General features: G+C 42.2%; 1 protein-coding gene across 1 annotated transcript in view; it reads right to left on the reverse strand.

The window, feature by feature from the left end:
- Nucleotides 1–13,334, reverse strand: part of COL20A1 (collagen type XX alpha 1 chain) — a 182,464-nt gene that overhangs the window by 54,479 nt on the left and 114,651 nt on the right. The window lies entirely within an intron of this gene.

Here is a 13,334-nt window from a genome sequence, read left to right on the forward strand (position 1 = left end):
CAAAGGTAGGGGAGGGACATTAAGGTGGGCAGACTAGATGGGCCGTGGGCCCTTATCTGCCGTCTATTTCTATGTTTCTATGTTTAGTTTTATATTGGGTGTATTGTTCTAGTGCTTGCTGTAGTGTGTAAGATGCTGCCTTTCCCTAGGTGCACTCTTATTGTGCACTAATTTTCTTCCCACCATGCCCCATGCCTCCTACCCAAATGCAAAATATAAATACCTAAGTTGGTGGGCTTCCTAAAGCCCTGCTGCTGAAGATCTCTTTCTCTAGTTCGGCAGCCAGAACTCTTCAAGCTCTGCAGCTGGAGGCAGCTCAGAGACACTGCCGCTAGCTGCAAGAGGAGGTGGTCTTCAGCTGGCTGGGTTTTGGGATCCCCAGCAGCCACAGCAAGGGAAATGGCTAATTTTTGGTGGGCCTGGACCTGGGATTTCTATGTGTTCAGTACAGAAAGAACTACATATCTGTTTTTATTTCTCCGGTGTTGTAATACTTGCCGAGTTTAATTTCTTGGGGTTCCCACTTCAATTTATATTTGTGATCCCTTGTTCTGTATTTGGTAAAGGTCTGTCGGTGTTTTGTTTGTAAAGAAGTAAGTTAAAGTTGTTTTATGTGTGGTAGTAATGGGAGGTGGGGATATCAGAGGGGGTTTATTTGTGGTAGTAATGGGAGGTGGGGATATTGGGAGGAGAGTGCAGAGTAGGGTTACCATACGACTCCATAAAAAGGAGGACGGACTGAGACATCCAATTTTTATTTCCATTGCTTTCATGTCTCAATCTGTCCTCCTTTTTCTGGAAAAAAACACACAAAACAAGAAAGGATGTCAATATAGTATCTTCAAAATTAAACATCCAATAATCTACCCAACACTACACACATCAATACCTTCAAACCCCAATCATACCCAAAATTGGAGAAAAGACCTCAGTGTCTAATAGGGGTGTCCTCAAAAATACAACTCCTACATAGACAAACCTGCCTTTTTCTGGAGTCATATGGTAACCCTAGTGCAGAGAGGAGAGGGGATTAGGGGTCCCTTCCTTAATTTCTTCCCTGGGCCCTAGTATGTCTAAAACCAGCCCTGCCTGGGCCCAGGACCCCTGTGTGTTCAATACAAAAAGTGTATATCTGGTTTTATTTATCTCGCTTAATTTCTCGGTATTCCCAGTTCTGTATTTGGTAAAGGCTTGTCTGTATTATGTATGTGAAGAAGTAATTTAAAGTTGTTTTTGTGTGTGGTAGTAATGGCAGGTGGGGAAATTGGGGGGAGGGAGGAGAGGGAATCAGGGGCCCCCTCTTTAATTTCTGCCCTGGACCCCAGCATGTCTAAAACTGGCCCTGCTCACAGCCATCAGTTTTTCGGCTTCTAGAGTGGAGGATAAAAGGCTAGGTATGACAGATTTTTTACTATATGTGACCCATAGTGATAACAGTATGATAGCTGATATTGTAGCTGGGATACAATGGGCTGAAATGTTAAGAAGTGACAGGATGTCTCAAAATTCGAAGTTAAAAAACAGGACTAACTAAAACTTAAGCTTATATCAAGTTTATTAGGATTTTATATACCGCCTATCAAGGTTATCTAAGCGGTTTTTACAATCAGGTACTCAAGGATTTTCCCTATCTGTCCCAGTGGGCTCACAATCTATCTAATGTACCTGGGGCTATGGAGGACTGAGTGACTTGCCCAGGGTCACAAGGAGCAGCGCTGGATTTGAACCCACAACCTCAGGGTGCGGAGGCTGTAGCTCCAACCACTGTGCCACACACTATATACCGCATCTTCTCTATAAAAATAGAGCTCGACACGGTTTATGGAATATGTTTATTATGTATATTATTTTATTATATTTGATGCATTATTGTTGTAATCAGTGCCTTATTTATTTATTTATTTAGATTTTTATCCCGTCCTCCCTGTAGCTCAGAACGGTTTACAAGTAAACATTCACAATGGAGTGAATTGGACATACAAGATTATACAGTAGATTTAAATACTTGGACATACGAGACTGTGCAGTTTAGATATAGGGACTATACAGCAAATTAAGAACAGTAAGTTAAATATAAGTAGTTTAGTTTAGATACAAGTTATTTGAGTATAGGCTGAGAGTGGACTATACAGAAATTTTTGGCAGAAGATTAGAATGGAGAAAGAAGGGTAGAGGTGGGGTTTAAGGGGGTTGGGTGTAGACTTGATGTTAATTTGTTGTATTTGATGATGTTTGAATCAATAATACCGTTTGAATCTTAAAAAAAAAGAGCTCGGGGGGGGCGCTGTTGAGCCCGACTGGGATGGTCGCTTGAACAACTAGCTCCAGCAACCTTTCTTTACTTTTTGCTCTTTTGCTGCAATATTTTCGTTTTTCACCCCTCTAATTACCACCTTCAGCTGTATGAACTATGGCTTCAACTACTAAGGGCAAGAGACACAAGCCAGACCCACCTTCTCCGGCGAAAAACTCCAATTCAGAGGCTTCTGATACTGCTGCATCTCCCTCCATGTCTGACTTGTGGGAAGCAATTAAAACAGTTCAAGAACTTATGACAGACACCAAAGATGCAATATCGGAGCTTAAAGAAGATCTGGCAGTGATTCACACTGATTTGTCTTCATTTAAATCCAAATTGGCTGATTTAGAAATCAAATCGGCAACTACGGAGGCTAATGTTAAAGCACTTCAGGGCCATGTGAAACGCACGCTGGCCCTGGAGAAAGATATGGAAGATGCGAGTAATCGTTCTCGCCGGAACAATTTGCGTCTTTTGGGGGTCCCGGAAGGGCAGGAAGGAAACAATATGGTCACCTTCCTCGAAGCGTTCATCCCCAAACTGCTGGATCTTTCATTCACCCACGACTTCGAGATTGAGCGAGCCCACCGGTCACCATCTTCCAGGCTCCCACGCGACCGTCGACCGCGACCCATCGTGATGAAAATCCTGAGATACCCTCAAGTTATTGCTATACAACAAAAAGCAAGATCTATGGCTCCCATTACTTATGAGGGTAACCGGATTCTTATTCTCCCGGATCTTCATAAGAACACAGTCAAAACCCGGCAGCAACTCCTAGCATTCCGTCCCCAGCTAAAGAAGATGGGCGCCCGCTTTGGCCTCTTTTATCCGGCGCGGATGCGGGTGACATATTTAAACCAAACAAAAGACTTCACCGATCCGGAGCTCTTGGCCACCTACATAGAAGAAACTTCGCCCACCCCGATTGACAATGTGTGAGTCTGATCTGCCCTGCTCTGCTTGCAGAAGCATGGCTGTGCTTTAAAGAGTGACTCTCTACTTCAGAGTACCGGAATTTTCCTCACCACGATGCATTACTTCCTTTTGTAATTATGGCTCAAGTTTTTTTTTTTTCTTTTTGCACAATGTCTGCCTACTCTCCTTACCTCTACTGCACTCCTCTGCACCACGAGCTGACAATGTGCTCTCTGTTTGTTTCCTTTCCCGCCTTGGGCCTCGGCACCATTAGATTTAATGCTGCCTGCATCTGTTTCGGCTCTTCTCTCTAGCCTCTCACTGTGTGCGGCTGCCTTCTGCTTTCTCCTCGGTCACTCTGACACCTTGTTTTCACTCACAGCCTGCTCCTGTATCTGTTCAGCCCTGTTAGTTCTGCTTCAACTGTTTTTGCTACCTGGATTGTTATGACTGGTTATCTTTCAATTAGCCTAATAGGTCAGTTGTTTACTCAAGGTTTTACTGCTTGAACTTGCTGATATCCTGTTTTTGTTTTCCTGCAGCAAGAGCTCCTGTTTTCACAGTCTTTGTCAATAGGTTTGCTGGTGTGTGCTGTCCTTCGGCCTGGGCCTTGGCTTCTCAGCCCACCCATATTTTATGGCCTGCTGCTATTTAGCAGGGGGCTTTCTCACCTTTTCCAGTATATTTTATTGCTCTTTACTTCTTTCTCTCTTTATTGGTATTTCACTGATATTTATCACTCCTGTTCTATTTACTACAGATATGTATGCAGTTTCTGATGGGTATTTCATTCCTTATGTTTTATATGCAGACAATTATCAGATTCTTTTTATTATCTTCAAATGTCATTATCAATAACATCTTTGAATGTCAAGGGTCTTAATAATGTAATAAAACAACGGAAGTTAATGTCATATTTGGATGATATTAAATCTGATGTTATTCTGCTACAGGAAACTCATCTTAATTCTGCTGACTCTGCCAAGTTTACCAAACGTGGTTTTCTTCCTCCCCTTTTCTCCCCTGCTGAGGATGGTAAGAATGGTGTCATTACTCTGGTGAGACAACATCCCTCCATTTCCACACTTTTTAGCTCTCATGATACACATGGTAGATGGGTAAGTGCTAAGCTTTCTATTTCCAATCATGCATTGCGAATCATTAACATCTATGCACCTAATATTGATTCTCCAGATTTCTTTCATAATATCGCCAACCATATATTGCAGGATCCAGATACTCCCGTAATAATAGGGGGGGATTTTAACCTCATTTTGGACCCTAGTAGGGACCGGAAATCGCACGCCCCCTATAAAAAATCAAAATCATGGTATGCATTGCATGATATTATGACTCAGTTACAACTAACAGATCCTTGGAGAATCCACCATAGGGATGATGAACAATTTACATTCTTTTCTGCCCCCCATGCCACATACTCCAGGATTGATTATTTCCTTGTCAGCACATCTATCTTAACACACATTCTTTCATCTGACATTCACTCCATAACTGTTTCAGATCATGCTGCCATTACAATAAATTGCACACATTTCTCCCTAGAACCTCGCAGTAAGCAATGGCGGTTTAATTCTTCACTCCTTGCTGAGGACCATTTTTCGGATTGCATTAGTGCTGCCATTGAAGAATTTTTCAAATTCAACATTCCCACACATACTAATTGGATTGTTACCTGGGACGCCTTTAAGGCATTTATTCGTGGCACTATTATTCAATTCTCAGCCAAACTTCATTCTTCTCAGAAAACTGCACAACGGGATCTGGAATCCCGCATTCGTTTGGCTGAGTCCATCCATATCTCTGATACATCTAATATACAAGCTCTAACTGATCTTCGCAATCTTAAATTGCAATACAACTCTCTTTTAAGCTCCTCTGCTGCCAACTCTGTTTTTGTTCAAGCATCCACATATTACGCCGACAATAATAAACCGGGTCATCTACTTGCAAACTATCTGAAAAAATCTCAAGATAAGATTACCATATCTTCTATTAAAGATGTATCTGGGCAGTTATCTACAGACTATTCCTCCATCTCTTCTGCCTTCCATGATTTTTATCAACAACTATATTCATCAGAAACCTCCCCCTCTATTCCTCAGCTTACCTCATTTTTATCTTTTCCCCATCCTTCACTCTTACCTACCGAGACGTCTCCTCTCTCCTCTTCCTTCTCTGCTCAGGAACTCCAGGACGCCATTAACTCTCTAAATTCGAATAAATCACCAGGCCCCGATGGCATTACTGTTGAGTTTTACAAGGCCTTTCTTCCTACTCTGCTTCCACATTTGCTATCTTTCTTTCAGTTTCTCTGCAATCAGGGCGATTCTTCAGGCTCCTTTACAGAGGCTACCCTTATTGTGTTTCCCAAACCCGGCAAAGACCCCCAAGATGTCAAAAACTATAGACCTATCTCTCTAATTAATGTGGATGCTAAAATCTTTGCTAAAATTCTTGCTACCCGGCTCCAATCTGTTCTTCCATCTCTTATCTCCCCTGATCAATCTGGCTTTATCCATAACCGATACTCCTCCAATAATACCCGCCTTTTGTCACATATCATCCACCACACTACATCTCATCCAGACAGACTCTTGATTATGGCCCTCGATGCTGAAAAGGCCTTTGATCGCCTAGAATGGCACTTTCTTTTTCATATTCTCCGTTGGTATGGATTCCCAGATCCTTTTATTGATATGATCAAAGTTCTATATTCCCACCCGACGACTCGGATTATGATTAATGGCCGTACCTCGCAACCTTTCTATCCATCCCGTGGCACCAGACAAGGATGTCCCCTATCCCCATTACTTTTTAATCTCGCTCTGGAGCCGTTATTAGCGGCTATCAGACACGACCATAGAATTAATGGCTTCCAGTCTGACCAATTTTCAGTTAAACTCTCGGCCTATGCAGACGATATCCTGCTCTACATCACCCCGGACTCTCTTTCTCCTGTTCTTGAACAAATTAGACAGTACTCAGCCATATCTGGCTATAAGCTAAACATAACTAAATCAGAAATACTTCCGCTAAATTGCATCGATGTCCAAACTGATGCAATTAACTCTGGCTTCATATGGTCCCCTACCAAAATTAAATACCTTGGTTTATTCTTTGGTCCTACTCTCGAATCCACATTGAAACTTAATTCTGATTTCATCTTCTCTATCATTCACACTTGTACTTCCAAATGGTCCCCCCTCAACCTCTCCTGGTGGGGCAGACTTTCTACAATACGAATGATGATAACTCCCAAAATAAATTATGTTCTCAGTATGCTTCCATGTCTTTTTTCTCCCTCCGTCTATTCTCGTATTGAGCGTCTCCTTTCTTCCTTCTTGTGGCACAACAAACAGCCCCGGATTGCCTTGCGTAAATTAAAGTGTCCTCGGGACCAGGGAGGTGTCAACTTCCCTAGCTTTCGGGAATACCATTATGCTTTTCTATTATCTCAAGGCTCCCTATGGTCTAATCTTTTCCTCATAAGCACACCGCCCACGTGGTTATCCTTAGAGCATTCTTTACTCGATCCGTACATCATGCAACATGCACCTGCCATTCCTCTGCCTTCAGTGGCCAAACGCAATCCGATTTTACATAGTACTTGGCAAACACTTAACCATATTGACTCCATCGCAGAGAACAAATTAGCTGATTCATTAGCGGCACCTATTTGGCATAATCCCAAACTTAAAATTGACAATTCCTTGGTACTTTGGAAATCTTGGCAACAGCAAGGTCTCTGTACTATTGCGCATCTTATCAACGCGAATAAATGGATTACCTTCTCGGACATTATGGCAAAATTCCATATCCCTCCCACCCAATATTTTAATTGGATTCAGCTGCATCATTGTCTTACTGCGAGGTTCTCATCTCCCGCATCCTTGCATACTACTCCTGACCTCCACTCAAAGATACAACTTTTCTCTGCTTCCAAAGGTCAATCTTCAAATTGGTACAAGTATATGCAGGCAAAATCATATCCTTTCCTCGTCGAATCCATCTCTAAATGGGATCCGATGTTGCAATCCCCTATTACCGAGCAATTATGGTTGGCGTTATGGACCAGATTATTTAAATCCCTTCACTCAGCCTCTCATAGACAAACAGCTCTTTTCCTCTATCATAGAGCCTTCTGGACTCCTATTAAATCAGCCAAAATAATGAAGTCCTCAGTTAACTCTTGCTGGTCTTGCAAAGCATCTGAAGGCTCCTTGCGGCATATGCTCTATGATTGCCCCCATTTGCAGATTTTCTGGAATTCGATCTGGCACACGATTTCTAAAATTTTCTCTATCACTGATCCTTTCTCATTTGATATTTTGATTCTGGGTTCCTCGGCACTCACTGCCCATCTATCTGTGTATCATGACCGCCTTTTTACCCTTTTATTAATTCTAGCCATTCAACTTATTTTACATAATTGGAAAGATTTTACAAAATTAGATTATAACCAATGGTGGAATTCAATGTGCCTCCACAATAAATTTGAACGACATATGGCTGACCGCCATAAATCTAGAGCGACTTTTGATAAAACTTGGTCGATTCTGGCAAACATCAGCACTTAGACCCTTGACCATAAACCGGATCATTTACCTATAGTATTCTGGTTTGATCTTTCCTTTATTTTCTCTTTATTTTATTTCATACTATTTTGTCATTGTCTGCTGACGATATACAGTCACATGTGCACTGTTTTAGCGTGGACTATATTGTATCTTATCTCTCTCGATTTACTCCCTTCACTATCCCATACGAAGCTTGTTCCTTGTTCTTATAGGCTTTTATGATGTGCATACTAACATGATTGATATACTGTTTACTGTTCATTTATCTTGTTATTGCCACTTCTTATTATGTAATTGAATATACTGGATGGGTGTCATCACCCGGTTTATAACCTGTGCTTCCTTGGAAGCTCTTCTTTTTGTACTTCAGTTTTTTTTTTTTAGGTTTTCCAAAAACCAATAAAAAATTTTTTGAACTAAAAAAAAAAAAAGAGCTCGACACGGTTTACAGAAAATTAAAGAAAAAAAATCCCAATAGGGATAGGGATAATATAGAGGAAAACGAAGATCACAATTTTGAAAAGAGTCAAGTTTTCAGATGTTTTCGGAATAATTGGAGAGAGCACAGATTATGCAACTAGACAGGAAAATTATTCCAGAGCTCAGTAAATTTGAAAAGAGACTTCCCCAGTTTTTCAGTATAGATGACGCCTTTCAGCGTAGGAAAGGATAATTTAAGTTTTTGAGTAGGTCTGGTAATCTCAGATCTTGTAGCATTCCAAAATAGAGGCAGTAATGAAGGAAAAATGCCATACAAGATCTTAAATGTAAAGCAAGCACATTTGAAATAGACTCTAGAAATAATTGGAAGCCAATGAAGTTTTAGCAAAAAGTCTCCCTCCTGGAGCTGGGTAACTTGGCAGGTCTGAAGCAGTGGGCTGAGATTCAAGGAAACTGGGAATCAAGGAAACTGCCTTGCTCTGCGATCCCCTTACAAAATTCATTTGCACCACTAGAATATTATGATACTCAAGAAACCAGAACTGAACGTAACACTTTCCCCCCTCATATTCCCCCCTCAAATTAGCATGCGCTAAATGCAAATGTGCCCATAGACTAACATGCACGTGTTAGCGTTTAGCGTGCACTAATCGGTTGGCGTACCTTAGTAAAAAGAGGGCCTTTATTTTTATTCTGCAAATCCTTCCAGTTCTATGCTGATAACAAAATAAGAAAAAACTGCAGTGTGAGCTACAAAATCATATTCAATATGACAAAAAAACATATCAACCAGCCATCATTACGTCCCAAACAATGTTGAAACAAATAAGTGTTCAGTAAATTTCTAAACTGAAAATACAAAGTAGAGGTATTCATGGGCGAAACTCAGATTCCCAGCTTGCGGCCTGAAACGAAAGTAGTTGCCCATGATGTGCCTTGTAAACACAGCCTTTGGGCAAGGGAAATGTAAAAAAAATTACGATGTAAACGTACAGGAGTAAAAAAATAAATAAATAAATAAAGTGATCCATTAGATAATTTGGTAGCAAACCATCCAACACTTTGTAGCAAAAACAACCCAATTTTTTTTTTTTTTTTAATTATCTTTATTCATTTTTAAACTTAGAATAAGTGTGATAACATATCCATACAAATAACCATAAATATATCACTTAATAATCAACAATGATACATATAATAACAACCAAATTTAAAAATAGCCCACGCTTCCACTGGGAGCAAGTGTAATCCACAAAGGTAAGGTGTTACATGTTCAATTCTGTCCAAATTAAAAATTAAGTGAACTGTGTTTTGAATCAAAGTGAGCCTTTTAAAATGCTTCTTACAATCCGTTAGACAGACTATGGTCTAGACCATCGATTCGATCCATGTCCGGAGGCTGATTCACAAATCGCCCTCATGCAAATGAGGGCAATCGGAATCATGCCCCCAAGCGACCGCTGGGATCGCTCTGTAGCGATCCCAATGCATGCGCAGACCATCTGTAGACGGTCTGCGCTTGCAACGAAGAGCAGCGATTTTTTTAAAAAAAACTTTTACCTAGCCCAACGAGCACGTGGTTTTAACCAGCTTTAAACCCTTGGGTTAAAACCACAGGCTCACACTGCAAGGGAAGGCCAGGGCAACGCTTGGGACAGAGAGCAGGAGAGTCAGGGGCAGAGAGCCGTGCAGGAGATTTGGGGCAGAGCAGGGCGGCAGGAGAAAATTACAGCAGAAAGCAGGAGAGTCGGTGGCAGAGAGCTGGAAAGTCGGGGTAGACAGCAGGAGATAGCAGTCGGAAAGCAGTGAACGACTTGTCCCCAGCAGTCGCTTGTTTGTGATCGGCCAGCCCAGTCGGTGTTGTAGGTTTTTTGTTAGTGAATCGCTGCCTGCCATCATTTGAATGCCGTTCCCCCTCATTTGAATGCACGGATCAGAGGATGGTCAGGACAGAGGTTAGTGAATTGGGTTGCAAACCGATCGGTGCACAATCAATGTGCTTAGTGAATCTAGTCCTATATTACAATAGTCAACTGTGGACAGTACCAAAGACTGCGGCAAAAATTGAAAGGGTGATCTCTCAAAACAACTCCAAATGGAATGTAATTGAAGTCAGAGCAGTGGCATAGTAAGGGAGGGGGGAGAATGGACCACCCCAGGTGTCTTCTTGATAGGGTCACCAGCACCTCCCCACACCTTCCACGTCACGCTCATACCCTCTCAAACCCCCCTCCCCCCCCGTAACTCTTTAAATCTTCAATCTTCACCAGTGTGAGCAACTTCTCCTGCCCACTGGGGCCAGGAAGTGAAGTCAGAGGGAAAACCAACACCGGCACAAGCAGCAGACTGGAGAAGCTGCATGCGCTGGCAAAGATTCAAAAAGGTATGGGGGAGGGGAGGGCATGACTGTGGCATAGAGGAGCAGGGAAGGAGCACAGGGGCGGAGAAGAGGGTACCACCACCCCGGGCCCCTCCTACCCTTGCTATGCCACTGAGCCAGAGTAAGAGAGTAAGTCAAAGAAATCCAAACTCCCATTATACATCTCATAATCGAACATCTCATAATCGAAAGGTCTTGCTAATAGGAGATGTCATTATTCAAGGCAGATGTGGGCCCCAACAAAGCAATATGCATTCCAGACTCCTAAGCTAGAAGAAATGCAAACCAAATACTGAGGGTGATTACACAAAAAGAGTAAAGATTCTAACAGTGATGTTGTAATACATGTGTGAACAAATGACTTGGCCTAGGATTACCAGATTTTCCCAAAGGAAAATCCGGACATATGGCCACGCCCCCAGGCCCGCCCAGTTACACCCCAGCCCCGCCCCCAGATGGCATCTGCGCATGCGCGGACGCGACACAATGTCACCATGTTGTATCCACGCATTCGCGGATGCCCCTTCCCAACGCGATTTTGATGGGAAGCTTTTCAAACCCCCGACAAAGTGCCAGGTTTTGAAAGGAGGACATGTCCGGGGAAATCCGGTAACCCTAAACTGGCCACAGATTGCATGCCAGTAATACAGAGAGGTTTCCAGAAGCTGGGAGAAGGGTTGAAGTCCTTGGTAAGGACTGTGGCCTTTTCTGAAGGGTTTCCTGAAGAAAGACTACAAAATACAGAAAAGTTCAACAAGTGGCCAAAACTTTGTGCCAAAAATAAGGTTTTAAGTATATAGGAGGTTGTGGCAATACTTGGAAAAACAAAAGGCTGGTTTGTTATGATGACCTACATCTTTCTGACTCAGGAAAAAGGATCCTTAGGGAGAAATATAGGCAATAAATTTCTAGGCATTTAAACTAGAAGGTGGGGATGCTAAACGGATGCAGATTAAGTCCAGAAGTCAATCCCACCAAAACCAGCAGCAGTGGAGCAAGATAAGCAAATTGCTTATCAGCAAAAAGATAAAATCAGAAGGCTAGGCAGAAGGGAAAAGAGCGAATATAAGTCCCTCGTCACAAAAGCAGAGATAGAAAAGAGGTGGGAAACAATAGGCCACCGAGCCTTACTTCAATGATCGGAAAGGTAACGGCGAAGGTGCTCAAGGAAAGGATAGTGAGTTTTCTGGAATCCAGTGGGTTACAAGATCTGAGGTAACATGGCTTCACCAAAGGAAAAATTGTGCCAAACGAATCTGATCGATTTCTTTGACTAGGTGACCAAAGAAGTGAATAGTGGACACGTGCTGGATGTAGTCTACTTGGATTTCAGTAAGGCTTTTGACACAGTCCCTCACAAGCAGTTCATAAATATACTCAGTAGCATAGGAGCCAACTTTTCAAAATGATTGGGGGTGCTCAAGCTCTGCCCTAGACCACGCCCAAGCTCCACCCCTGACCCCACCCCATGATAATAGTACTAATTGTAATGCCATTTTTTATACATTTATTTTCTATACACACACACACAATATAATCATATTAACAATACATAATAGTTAACCACAAAATTAAACTACACAAAGCACACTGTATGGCACTTCTCAACATTCATTCCTACCAGAACACCTGGCCTTGGTCACACATGCAGAACACAGATAACCCCTATGCAAATACAGGACCACAAACTAAAAGTCCTAAAAAACTCTAAGATGCCAGACTCTGCATGCAGTACAACACCAAAGACATATAAACAAATGTATTTCTTTCTGAACAGTGCAAAATATAAACAGAAGATGTAAATTCTCAAAACTGCCATATTTCAGTCATTAAATTGAAAATAAAATTCTACCTTTGTTGTCTGGTAATTTTATTTTTCTAATCATCTTTTCCCAGACTCTGGTTGAACTTCCTTCTGTCTATGATTTTAACTGCGTTTCCAGGGCCCTCTTATCCATTTGCTGTTTTTCTCTCACTCTTCACTTTCTGGTCTACATCCATCTTTGGCATTAACTTATAATATTCAACTTTCTTCAATTTTTCTGCTTCTTTCTCAAATCTATCTACTGTTTCATGTCTTCCCTTTCCATCTATCCACATGCATCATCTCCTCCCTCTCTCTGCCCATCCCCTCTCCTCCCCTCCATCCATATGTACCATCTCCTCCCTCTTTCTTCTCTCTTATTCCCATCTTTTCTTAAACAACATTTCTTGCATCTCCCCTTCCCATCCCTATGCACCATTTACTCCCTCTCTCTCTCTCCCCCCCTCTCCTTCCCACAGTCTGGCATTTCTCTCCCCACCTTTCCTTCCCTCCTCCCCCTTTGTGGTCTCACATCTCCCTCTCCTTATCTTCCCCCTCTCACCTACCTCGCTCTCCTTCTTCCTTTCCCTGGTCTGGCATCTCTCTCCTTCCTTCTCCCTCTAGTGATCCAACATTTTTCTCCTCCTCATATCTCCTTCCCTCCTCCTCCTTACTATGGTCTAGCATCTCTGTCTTCCCTTTCCCTCAGAGGTCTGGCATCTCTTTTTTTTCTCCTCTCCATTCCTGCAGTTCAACATTTCTCTAATGAGCCCCCCCAAAAAAAAAATCCTCCAGTGACCTCCCCCCTGCATTCCTCTCCTTCATGGGATCCGATGTGGCAGCTACTCTTGTACTCTTTGGGCCACTGGCAGCATAAGTGAAGTAAATACGCTG

This window comes from Geotrypetes seraphini, chromosome 11 (genome assembly GCF_902459505.1).
Source record: "Geotrypetes seraphini chromosome 11, aGeoSer1.1, whole genome shotgun sequence".
In the NCBI taxonomy this organism is placed as follows: domain Eukaryota; kingdom Metazoa; phylum Chordata; class Amphibia; order Gymnophiona; family Dermophiidae; genus Geotrypetes; species Geotrypetes seraphini.